The sequence below is a fragment of the Galeopterus variegatus genome, unplaced genomic scaffold (assembly GCF_000696425.1).
Source record: "Galeopterus variegatus unplaced genomic scaffold, G_variegatus-3.0.2 Scaffold4365, whole genome shotgun sequence".
Classification (NCBI taxonomy): Eukaryota; Metazoa; Chordata; class Mammalia; order Dermoptera; family Cynocephalidae; genus Galeopterus; species Galeopterus variegatus.
The window spans coordinates 173,409-185,317 of record NW_007730476.1 but is presented as its reverse complement, the minus strand read 5'-3'; the positions used below and the strand labels follow the sequence as shown (position 1 = coordinate 185,317).

At 39.0% G+C, this 11,909-nt stretch overlaps 1 pseudogene; it reads right to left on the bottom strand.

Annotated features, from left to right (window-relative positions):
• Positions 1-1,541: 1,541 nt before the first annotated feature.
• On the bottom strand, positions 1,542-3,225 carry LOC103602940 (annotated as a pseudogene).
• Positions 3,226-11,909: the final 8,684 nt, after the last annotated feature.

Here is an 11,909-nt window from a genome sequence, read left to right as displayed (position 1 = left end):
CTTTGGAGGACTTGGAGCGCAGCGGTGCAAATTAAGGTTGGCAGATCCTTACAAGCCACCAAAAAGGTAATTAACTTTTTCTTTTCTGTTCATTTTCTTTTCTTTTCTTCCCCTTTCATCCTTCCCTCCCTCCTTCCTTCCTTCCTTCCTTCCTTCCTCTCTTCCTTTCTTTCTTCTTGAAAAACTTTATTTCAGTTTAAACAAAAAAGCCAATGTTACTTATGTCATTCAGGGATGGATGAGAGAGTATGACCATCCTTCATAGCTGTTTAGCTGGCAGACTCCACATAAAAGAGGTAACCTGGATAAAAGACACTTATTATTCCAAATTATATTTACCTCCTAGGAGATCACGAAAGCTAGCCAAGGAGATTAGAAACAAATTGACATAAAGTCACATCAGAAAAGCTGAGAAAGTGATGTCTAATGTTTTGGGAAATTCTGTTTCCACTTCATACTCCGAAGAATGAATTCTTAAAGATCAGGACCAGGTAGTTTATACTATAAGTATTAGAATAAGTACTAGAATGACATGTACTTTCATCAGTTTAATATGATTATTAGGATTCAGATATTACTGAAAATCTGTATATAGGACCAGTCACTGCCAAAAATGACTTCCAAAGTGCCCAAAAAGAAAATCTTACATTTCTTAAGAAACATAAAAATATGACTATTTGTATCTTAATTTACAGTTGACAAGTCCGTTAATATTTACTAAACCAAACCAAACCAGGTAGCATTGTTATACACCTGAAAAAAATTCCCAATAGAATGCCCCTATTAACAACAGCAGCCAAGAAGTCTAATTAAGTCTACAGATTTTCTAATCAAGTAATAAACTTTCAGTTATCTCCTTGGGTCTTTCTGTTAACAATGTATAACTTGCCAAATAACTACATCACACTGATTTCTAAGCTCTCCTTCACTGTATTTTTCTCTTTTAACTAAGATGTACCTAGAAATGAGACAACTCAGAATAACTGCAATTGCCTTCTATAATTTTGTTTTACTAATTTGTTATCTTATTCCAGTGAAGGCTATTGCCAATTTTTATCACTAGTCTTTGATCTCAGAGTTACTTATAATAGTAGAATACTCTGTCATAGGTAGAAACCTTGATCAATAATCTTCTACTTACATCTCAAAATCATTTCTTTCTAAACAAAATATTTACAAATGTAAATTTTACAATATTATTTAAAATAAAGTTACAATACATAGTTTCTACATTGTCAGACAGGCTTGAAAATAAGGCAATGGGATCTCCATACTGGCCAGCCACCAAAAAACAAAAGAAAAAAAAGAGGCAGAAATGTCTTTTACCATTCTGGAAATGGCTTAGGGAAATAATGGTGAAATGTTTTTTCTTAGCTCTTTTCATGTATTCTTTGAATGCTTCTGAGTACCTCTTTTCCTATGCTGAAAAATTATGTTAAAAAAATTGTTGAGCTTTGTTGGATAGACTGTCATCACCCTGGTTGTTCCTAAGCAAAATCTCTTGTGGACTCTTGTTCTGTATTTAATACTCAAATATACACCTGAATGCCTTGAGCATTCAAACAAATCTTTCCTCTTTAGTAAGTTCAATCTGGTAGAAGGCACTGGGATCTCAAAAAGGTGTTCCTGAATGCACACAAAGGGCAAGAGGTCAGAAAAGAAGAAGCCAAGAATGAGCAGAATGTGTTGGAGTCTGACAAGCATAGGACCATCTCAATTCTCCTCACAGCGCTTCCCTACAATTTCCTCAACTGGCACTACCCCACATTGTTACGTGTTCTCACTTGTACTGTGTCACCAACACTGAAACCTCCTTAATCAGCATACTGTTGTTGACTTTGATATTGATGGTAATAGGGTTGTTAGGAAATGCCTCAAAAACTTCCTTCAGTAATGGAATTCAGTTATCTTTTCCTTCACATCGGCATGCTCTTTGAAATGTGACATCCAGTTTGCTGAGGTAAGGAGGGAGCTTCCAATACTTGAGATCAAAGATGTTTACTTTGATCCCAGTAGTTATCTTTTCCTTCACATCGGCATGCTCTTTGAAATGTGACATCCAGTTTGCTGAGGTAAGGTGGGAGCTTCCAATACTTGAGATCAAAGATGTTTACTTTGATCCCAGTAATCTCTTTAGATTCTCATCATGTGACACGACAACTTGTTCATCTTTTGCGATACGGCAGTTCGGCATCAGTTCCAACTGTAACTGCATGCTGCAAGGCTGCCACTGCATTCTCCAAATTTTCTCTGGCACCTCGGTGGTGAGAAATGCGTTCACTGAGGAATTGATGCTCCTTTCTCTGGTGCAGTAAGGGTAAATATCTGAGCAACAAGAATGAGATCAGCAAGTACCCTCCCAGAGTGGAGAGAAAAAGCCCCAGTGGGGGAAGTCTCCCACCTCTGAGCCCTCTGAACTCTGCTGCAGTGGTCCCAATAGCTTGGGTGGGGCCTAAGGAAAAGATGATTTTTCTTTAGGATATTGAGAACAAAGCATTTAGTTTTTAGTTTTAGTTTTTTGTTTTTTTTTTAATTGTGTCAAATAACCTGAAAAATAAATACACAATTTAGGGTAGAGGGGTTAAGCATTAATTAAAGTGTGGGGGGAAATGTGAGACTTCGAAATGGACCAAAAAAAGATTATTGCATATAGCATATTGTGCATCCTTCCAGGTTACCTGGGTTATTTTTTAGTTCTGTAAGTTGTGGAAAAACTGAATCATGCAAATTTATTTTTTTCCATAGAGATGCAAATTATATTTGGTGGAACTGCCCCATGAATATTGACCTGTTTTTCCAGCTTTGCATTTATTTGTAAATTCTTCTCGGTATTCCTCATGTCTAAATTTTTGTCTGCACTTTGGGTTCTCTTTTGAACCAGTTGTAATATTTAACAGATATCTCATTAATTACTGTCAAATAAAATCTCTGACACATGTTCATTTTATAACTATAAGAGTCAGGATTAGGCTCTCTTTAAAATTATCTTTTGATACACGCACAGAGAAAGAGCCATGTGAGGACACAGTGAGAAGGTGGCCATCTGCAAGCCAAGAAGAGAGGCCCCCGGAGAAACCATACCTGACAACACCTTGATCTTGAACCTCCAGCCTCCAGGACTGTGAGAAAATAAAATATCTGTTGTTTAAAATACCCAATCTGTGGTATTTTGTTATGGTAGCCATAGCTGACTAAGACAATTTATTTAGTCACTCACCTGTCCATAGATATTTGGATTGTTTCAAGCTCTTCGCAATTACAAATAAAGCTGCTATTACCACTCAGGTACAAAAAAATTATTCTTTAACAAATGTATTCAACTCATTAATTCAACTAATATTTATTAGTGTCTGCCAGGCATAATGGTTAGACACTGATGATAGAAAAATCGCATCCTTGCCCTTGAGAACAGTCTAAAATGGAGGAAAAGCAGGGGTGGTGGGTAGAGACTGACAAGTGACCAGACATCATGAAGATCAGAGGCGCTCTAATGAGAGTACTGACAGAACATAGGAATGGGGCACGGTAGTCTTCCTGAAGGAGTGAAGAGTCATGTTTGGTGGCCTTGGCTGGGTAGGTGAAGGGCAGGAGGGGAGAATCTGCTGAACAGTCTCATGCATGGAGGCAGGGACACATATTTTTCTGCAGGTTCCTTTCTGAAGACAGATTCTAAGATGAGGTTGCACTAGCAGATGTGGCTGGATACTGATGGGTCTCATGTTCTACACAATATATAGGACAGGTTGTAGGTGACATTTAAAATTACATAAAAAAGTAAAACTGACCCTTTAGGTCAATTATATTTGTTTTTGAATTCTCATATTTCCTGGCATCCCCAGGGGAACAAATACTCTGGTCTGAAGAGTCACTGACGAAACCAGCAGAGCTGGTAACCGATAAGAAACATCTAGAATGAATGAATATCACCTGTGACCCCAGAGACCAACTACAGCAGTGGGAGCTGCTCCTCCTCCTAACCTCCCTCTTCTGAGTTTCCCCTCAGGAAGCAGGGCCCACTGGAATCCTGAGGAACTGCTGTCTGAACATATGTGGACAAGTGAGCCATAAAGCACAAAAAGTGGACTGTGGTGGACACAGAAGTGCACTGCCCAACTCTCTCTTCTAGGACGGATTGTTGCCTGGGTGTGCTGTGGGCAGAGTCTCCAGCTGGCAGCAACTTCAGGGTCCACCTTAGTGGCAGGGAGCTACCTTGCCCCAAACCATGCTCTTTCTAGGGCAACCCACATCTGGTGACTGAACAAATCCACATCTGGTGCTATACTTTACACGGGGAGGCCCAGCCATTTTGTCCCAACACAATACCTCCAGAGTTCCATGCTGGGATGGCTGAAGTTTTGTCAGCCTTCACTGTGGTTCAGTTTCTGCCTCTGCCCCATCCTGCTTCCTCCTCCTTAATAGGACCAGGACTTCCAAACCTGTAGAGCTCAGAATTATAGGGACAGAAAGCAGAAAGTGGATCAGTGGGCATGATGGTGAATGAGGCTGAGTCCACCCCTGGCACTCAGACCTATATGTCCTTCCTTGGGGGCACAGTACCACATATGGGTCTTTGATGCAATACATGTAACTGAATCCTGAAGGACATCACCCATGCTCACAGAGTATTGCCTTTGATCTGGCGCTTTAGCTATGTCTTCGGTGTACCATTCCAGTGATCTTTCAGGTGAGTAGCTTCAGGTGGTGTTACCATCGGTGAATCCTATGGCTCACTCCCAGTCCTCCTATGCTGTAAAGTTGGTCCTCTGCTCTGAGATGATATTATATGGAATCCCGTGCCAGTGATGTGGTGGTGCTGGTTGAGACTCTGGTTAGGAAGGCAAACCCACCCCCTAAATATGTGCCTATCCCTGCCTTCCAGGATGGAAAAGCCCTATTTTGTCAACTTGCCACCAAGTGCATGGCTGATTTTCTTGAGGAATAGTGCCATACTGGGGACTCAGTGTTGTTTCTGTTGCAGGCAGGATAGATCTTGGTGGCAGCTGTAGACATATTATCTTGGTGAGACTCCATACTGTCAGCCCACGAGTAGCTTCCATCTCTGCCACCACAGCCATTTTGTTCATGTTAGTGTATAGTCCCTATTCTCCTTTAGCAAGCCCAGCATGTCCCCAGCTGAATCATGGAGGACCCTGAAGGGTACACATGTTGTCTTGCACAAGAGAGGCCTCTTTCTTTAATGTTTTCCAGTATGGGATGGGGACTGCTAGCGAGGATTACATATCTATAGGCTCAGAATATTCTGAGGGGTTTGGGAAGTCAAAATTTTTAGGGGGATCCAACCAGATATTGCCATTGATATGTCAGGTTTTTCCAATTAGGACCCTGACCTTGCAAAACAGACCTACCTTGGCTGAGTATTGAACTGCCCAAAGTTCTGCCACTCTATTAAGTCCTGGGCTTGGTCCTCACTTTCTCTTCCCTCCCACTGCAGATGGGAGCTTCTTTGTACAACCAAAGACACCCTCTGGCTTCCACATCTGACTTTCAATTGCTTGGTACTTGCTCTCAGCCATTCATTATCCTTCTGTAGGCAACAGTGGCACTTAGCAGTAGCGCAGCAGCGCTCCCGCCGCAGGTTTGGATCCTATATAGGGATGACCGGTGCGCTCACAGCACTCACTGGCTGAGCGCGGTGAGGCCGGGCTCAAAAAAAAAAAAAAAAAAAAAAAAAAAAGCAGTAGCCACCCAACCCCATTACCCTATAGCTGCTGTCTCTTCCCTACATGTCAAATGCCTGATACATTGTAAGTGCTTGCCTTCCTCCAATACACCATCCTAATTCACTGGTGAAAGTTTTAACAACTGGAAAGAAGGAAAGGGGAGGAAGACAAAGACTAAGGGGAAAAAGGGTGGCAGGCTCAAGGGAGAGGACTCCTGTGAAAAGCAACCAATAGGGAATTATGTCTGTTGTTACTGTTTAATTTTTTAAAAAATTCCTGAGAGCTCTTTCCTAGAATGGCAGAGGACAAAATCTGCAGCCATCAGTGGGACCAAGATTGTTGGGGAACCTATGGTTATATATATTTTGTGGTAGAAAGGTGTCCTTTGATTTTCTTTAAAATGGTTATATTCTGATCTAAACAGAAATAACTTCAGAAAAAAACAGTAGTTCACAAGCCACTTTCTAGTTTTGGCTGCCAAGCAGGGGAGAAAAAAAAAAAAAAATCCCTCCTTTTCCCTTTAAGGAAGAGAGAATGTGGGCTATGCAGCCAGTCAGATCTGGGACCTGGTCCCAGATTCAGTAACTATTGCAGTGTCCAGGTCCAGACACTTAACCAAACTTTTGATTTTCTCTTCTATAAACGGGACTAACAGCATACGACATACAGTGATGTGAGATGTGCCTGGCCTATAGTGATCAATGTGTCAGCTATGATTACTCTGCCCTTGGGGGCCCTAGTCTGTTCTCTTGGCATAAAACAGAAAGTACCCAGGATGAAGAAGCCATCTGCTATCAGTATCAGTGAGGGCATCAGAATCAAGTTTTCACACAACCTGATTTCACACAGGATCAAAGTGAGGAGACCAGCAAATTTACCAGAGAGCAAGCAGTATTGAGAGGCATAGCCTCTGTAGCAGTCGATCAAAACAGCCAATTACCTCCTAAATTTACTCAGCAACTCATCCTATTGATAGACTCCTGAAGTTACTTTTCAGTTTAATGAAATACTTTTTAAGCCCCTGCTATTTACTAGGACTTAAAACATTTTACCTAATATGCTTTTGTGTGACCTCCTGATAACGGAGCACCTTTGAAAAATGAATATCTCCTTTCCCCTGAATATGAGTTCCTACTAGAACTCCAGACTGGTTAAGACTGGGGTACTGTCACAGAAGGAAACCAGAATATGTCTTCATGGACACCCACAATAGCTGGCAACAGGGCACACACGCAGCCTGGCAAGGCTTTTGACTAGGATTGCCCAGGGAGGGGCTAAAAGTTTTCTAAACTATCTATAGAAGTGCAGAAGAAATGTTTAAATCCAATGGTTGACAGAAATAATTGTTGGAGAACTGATGTTTCTAAAGCATCTTCTATATTTCCTTATAGAAGGGATACAAAGGCCCTGATTAACTAAAATTTTAAATTTTATTGGCCTATCTAGTAAGTGTTTGAGAAACCACAAATAAGCAAACTTCTGTTTACTTCAACCACACAATATAAAATATTGTGCAATTTATAATATATAATACATGATAATATGACATGCAAAGAGGCAAAGGATTTGGGAGTTAATATTAATATGCTTCTCCTTGGTTCTGTTACCTGCCTGTTTCTCTTGAGTTTCTTGGTTTTCTCCTTACACTAGAAACCTACCAAGAGGAAGTAGAGTAGCATAGTTAAGTCTATCACCAAAAATTATACATTGACTTTTGTTGTAGGTAGAGGAGAAGCCATAGAGCTGCCCTAGGTGGAGCAAGGAAGAATGCTATACCATTATTCCCATTCAGCTATGCAATCAATATAAAATATATTTAAATTTGGGGAGAAAACTTTGTTTTATAAAGGTAAGCACTGGTTGAGCATGGATGCTAATGTTACTCAATAATATCATTTCAATTTGATTCCTGTGTGGGAAGCTGTCCCCAGTTGTTTGAAAAAGTACAACGATTCAAATAAGATGTTTATTTATAATTCCCTTGCTTATTATTAGTAAGCAATGGAATTATAAGGATTATAACGGTTTTTGGCAGTAGAAAATTCTTAAGAAACAACTCTTGACAGATCTAATACTTTTATTTTGAAAGGATGAATAAGAAACCAGAATAGTAGGCTTTAATATATGCTTGGGAAGGGGTGAAGAGCCTCTCTAACTTGAGATAGAAAATTCAGCTTACCATGGGCACTGATACGTAGTAACAGGCCAGTCTGGCTTTTTTAGCACTGATTTAAGATAAGTAGTTTAGAAATAATTTTATCACCTTTCTCTTCTTGTCTCAATAAAACTAATGATAATGAAACCAACTTCAATAGGAGCTCAATAAACATATACTAAATTAATTTTTTTAAAATACAAGAACTCCGCAATTCCACTAAGGGAAAAGGTGGGAAACTAGAAAAAGAAGTGAGTCAGAAAGTAAAAATTCATTATTGGTTAGTCTCATAACTTTAGGAAAAAATCTAATAAAAATTATATAAAGATACTGCCACTAAAAATCCAAGGATTCTGGATATGTCTAAAATGTATAAAAGAAAGAGTGGCCTCCTAGATTCATCTCGGATGGTAGGCTCAGCTGCTCTAGGTCACTGTCTCTTCACACACAAATTGAGATAACTCATTAATCCACATATATCCGTGATGCTATATATTTAGAAAATATAAAACCCTATAGGCATACAAATGCTGAGTATGTATTATCAGATTGTAGAAAAGAGTGTTGAGTATCTACTGCTTCATATATATTCAAAGCCTATTTTAACTTTGGCCGGGAAACCCCATATTATCATATTCTGGTTTAACCTACTCAGAAATATAATAAGAACAGAGCTTGTGGTATCAAAATAAAAGGCTTTAATGCTTTAGTCAATAAATTACTTTTCTCTTTGCATTTTGGGTGTATTCGTTTTAGGGTCAGCTAATTTTATAATTTTTTTCTAGACAGATATAAGGAGTAATAGTTAGTCCAGGAATTCTTCAGAAAATGCTATGTTCCCACACAGGGCATGGATATGTAGTGATAAGTGTCCAGCTCTCCAATATGTCTCCTGAGTGAGCCACGGGCAGGCCCCCCTTAATGTTGTTTTTAAGGCTTATCCATGATGTCGCATGTAGCAGTACTTCAGTCCTTTTTGTGGCTGAATAATATTCCATTTTATGGATATAGCACATTTTATTTATCCATCAGTTGATGGCCATCTGGGTTCTTTGCACTTTTTGGCTGTTATGAATAATGCTGCTGTGAACATTCATGTACATGTTTTTATGTGGACATCTTTTCAGTTCTATCTAGGAATGGGGTTGTTGGGTCATGTGTTTAATCTTTTGAGGAACTGCCAGACTGTTTTCCAAAGCAGCTGCACCATTTACATTCCCATCAGCAGTGTATGAGTGTTCAAGTTTCTCCATACATTCTCTAACACTCATCTGTGTTTTTGATTCTAGTCATCCTGATGGGTGTGAAGTGGTAGCCCACTGTGGTGTTAATTCACATTTCCCTGATGGCTAGTGATGCTGAGCGTCTTTTCATGTACTTATTGGCCATTTGTGTGAGGGTTCTTCAAAAAGTTCATGGGAAGATTTGTATTATCTTTCAATTCTATTTTTCCATGAACTTTTTGAAGTACTCGCATACATTTTCCACCCTATTCCCCTCCTAAATACTCTTCATTGATATAAGCTTCTGTGCTAATCCAGAAAATGGCAAGAAATTAATCTTAACAACTTGATAAAGCTTAAGATTCTGTTGTTCTTGCAACTGAAATGTGAGTGACTCACAGTTTTACTTTACAATTTGAAATATTAACAATTTCATGAACAATTACTCTTTGGGGATTTCCCACAACCTTTCTCCCTATACCTACCATGCTGGTGTTGCTATAGGACAATCAGGGAGGTGTAAGTAGGGACTTCAGAGACAACGATCAAGGGATAGTGAGATGGAATCCCTGCTCTTTCGTAGAAGTCCACATCTTTCTAGTAAGTACTGCAGTCTTCCCTCTGATTTGTGGTTGTACAGAGGAAAGGGCATAGGAAGAACTAAGGTAACATGGTAGTTTAGTCAAGTAACTGGTTTGAAAGTCTACAAGATGAGACTGTAATTAGCAGACATATTGAATCCAAGGCAAACAAAAGGTTATTTGATTGTCCTCCTTAGGCTGATGGCACCATACAAAAAAACTAAAGGTGGCTTTGATTTAATAATAAAATAAACCAAAGATTTGTCACAAGGAAACATACTTCAGTTGAATATCAGTATAATGATTCTCCTCACGTCAGGGGAAAATTTTTAATTTTTTTGTTTTGGGCTGGTAAGGGGATCGCAACTCTTGGCTTGGTGTTGTCCACACCACACTCAGCCAGTGAGCGCACCGGCCATCCCTATATAGGATCCGAACCTGCGGCCTCGGCGCTATCAGCACAGCAGCCTCCCGAGTGAGCCATGGGGCCGGACCTCAGGGGAAACTGTTGTCTTGTCCCTCTCACTTCCTCTTCCACCCTAAGTAAGCAAATACATTCTGGAAGTGTGTTTTTAAGGGGCAACTCAATATCAGCATTTTGACAATTCATACAAAGATGGCATTAGGAACCATACCAACTAGCAGGCTCCTCTCCATTCCCAGGGAAACTTCTTGTATCACTTAACTTAAGCTCTTCCAAACCTAATGAGATAAGAATGTGGTTAATGACTGTTAAACTGTTGGGTTTGTAACTCTGACCACCACAATTTTCTTATGCTGTAATATAATCAACTCTATTCCACATTGTACAGAGTTAAAATACAATGCAAAAAGTTTGGAGATTTTAAAACTTGCTATCAAGACGGATACCTGAAATGCAGAAATGTATTTGTTTACATAATTTAGAAAATATTTAACTCTTCTTGCTTCAGCTAATGATCACAAGCAAAAAAAATTTAGACCAATCAGAAAAAAATGAACTAAGCTGATAAATTTAATTTATTCTTCTTTACCTAAATTCTTTAAAAGTTCTACCAGAACTTCTATTGTCTTTATCTGGTCACTATAGAATCTTATCTGTAATGACATTGGTTTCTTATTAGATTTGAGAAAAGTATGGTGATTTTGTAGTTGAAAGAGCCATAGATTCAACATGTTTTTTTTTTTTTCTTAATCTAAGAAGATATCAATTTTAAAAATTCAAATGTTATATAGTTAGAAGTACTTATTTTTTGAGTTAAATTGCATTTGGAGATAAAGAATATTTCCTGAATAATGCAAAGCAAAAACAATAAAATGATGGGAAGATAAAGGCAAGTCTTTCTCAGTAACACACCAACCACTGCCTGGAGAGATGGAGAGGCATCACCTCCATGTCATCCCCCTCACATACTTTCCTAACAGCCATGCTTCTGCTGTCAAAGCCCAACATCGTGCTCTTCTGTGTTATCTCCAAAATAATTTTATTTCTCTTCAACTAAATGTCTGTTAATCTGATGCCTGTACAACTCCAGTACTAGGTTACTTTCTTCTATTCTTACTTTGCCTTAGTTGAACTGTTAAGAAATGGATGAACTGCTATCTCTAGTTATTGGGAATATACTTTGGCCAAATCATGGTGGAAAGATACCACCTATTAACAAGTTACTTCTAGTAAAACCTCAGTTAAAATCGAAGAACTCTCATGTTTAGAATATTGAGAAGTCATAGATCCTAGGGGTTGGGACTTATTTTCCTATTTTAAAGGTTCATGCTGGTTACTGCTAAGGTGACTGGCATTCTCCTCTCACACCATTGTTTTTGAATCTGAAGTTAAGAAGCCTGCCTAAGAAGTCTAATGGTTGAGTGGAGTGCTGGAAAAGAAAGTTGCACATGGGTTTCCAACTTCTTTCCAATCTTACAGATGACCATTATAACTTAATTGATGATGACTTAATCTTTGATCACTTCTTTGTCTCTCTATATGATATGAAGTCACCAATAATTCCATTGTTATAGGCAAACCTTTAATATAGGTGCTCTTTTGTATGTAAAAAATAAATCAGTTTTGTCTTCTAATTTCTCCATACACATCAACACTTTCCATACTATCATAAAATGAAAAATGAATTTTATTCTTTTATTTATACCTCCTTTTCATTCATTTTGGGAGTACTTTTTTTTTTTTTCCTTTTTGTCTTTTTTCGTGTCCGGCAACGGATCGCAACCCTCAGTGTCGCGCCCGTACCGGACCGGGACCGGCAACGGGATCGCAACCCTCGGTGTTGCT